We start from the raw sequence: 885 nt of genomic DNA, 5'->3' as shown, positions 1-885 counted from the left end.
GGAGAGATGCCTGGGGTGGGCCAGCATACACACCACTGGCAGATATCAACAGGTACCAGTCCGATCTTGAAAGAGTCCGTGGCTGGAAGGTACAGGCTGTCAGTAGACTGTACGATTCCTGTTTCACAAACTCAGTGCCTTGCTGCCTCTAGGGTGCACTTACCTTTTATAAAAGCCTCTACTGTGAACTGGGGACTGGCTGGGACATGTTGTTTCAGTTGCCGAGACCTGCATTACCTGTCATCGCCTCTTCCAGCCCTTCCTTCAGCCATGAACCTGAGGTAAAGAGTAGAACTTTGGGTGGCCCTCACCATACCCTGGGCACAGTGGCCTGGTTATACCTCAGGACATCTGCTATTAAGATATAACATCTGTGTAGCCCAGGCTGGACTCCAACTCAGGGTCCTCTTGTTTGAACCCCAAGAACTAGGCTACAGGCTTGCTACCACCTGTCTCTCCACCTGTCTCTACCATCTATCCATCTCTTCTGGTAAGCTGGCTGTGGTGACAGCGTGGCCCTGAGCACGTAGCCCTCCTGGGTAAGGGCCATTTCTTCTTCACTGGTAGAGAAGTAACTGTTGGCTTAGGGACATGGCAGGTACGTGATAGAGACAGGGGCTTGAATACGGTTTCTGTAGTTGAAGCTATCAAATTCCTGTCCTAAGGGATTGTCACTAGTGGTTAAAAAGCAGGGAAAAAAAAAAAACCAAAAAAAACAACCCAACCAGATGTGCTTCACTGCAGTCTCTGTGGTCAATGTAAAATGTCATCAGTGACCATAAAAACAAACCAGTGTGGTGTGGGAGCAGTTGGGCATGGCCAGCTAAGTATAAGCCTTTGCTCTAATTTATATGTTTTTTTGCCTCCCAGGAGACTTTCCATCAT

This window comes from Rattus norvegicus, chromosome 5 (assembly GCF_021556685.1).
Source record: "Rattus norvegicus strain SHRSP/BbbUtx chromosome 5, alternate assembly SHRSP_T2T, whole genome shotgun sequence".
Lineage (NCBI taxonomy): Eukaryota > Metazoa > Chordata > Mammalia > Rodentia > Muridae > Rattus > Rattus norvegicus.
This window is presented reverse-complemented; position numbering follows the sequence as displayed.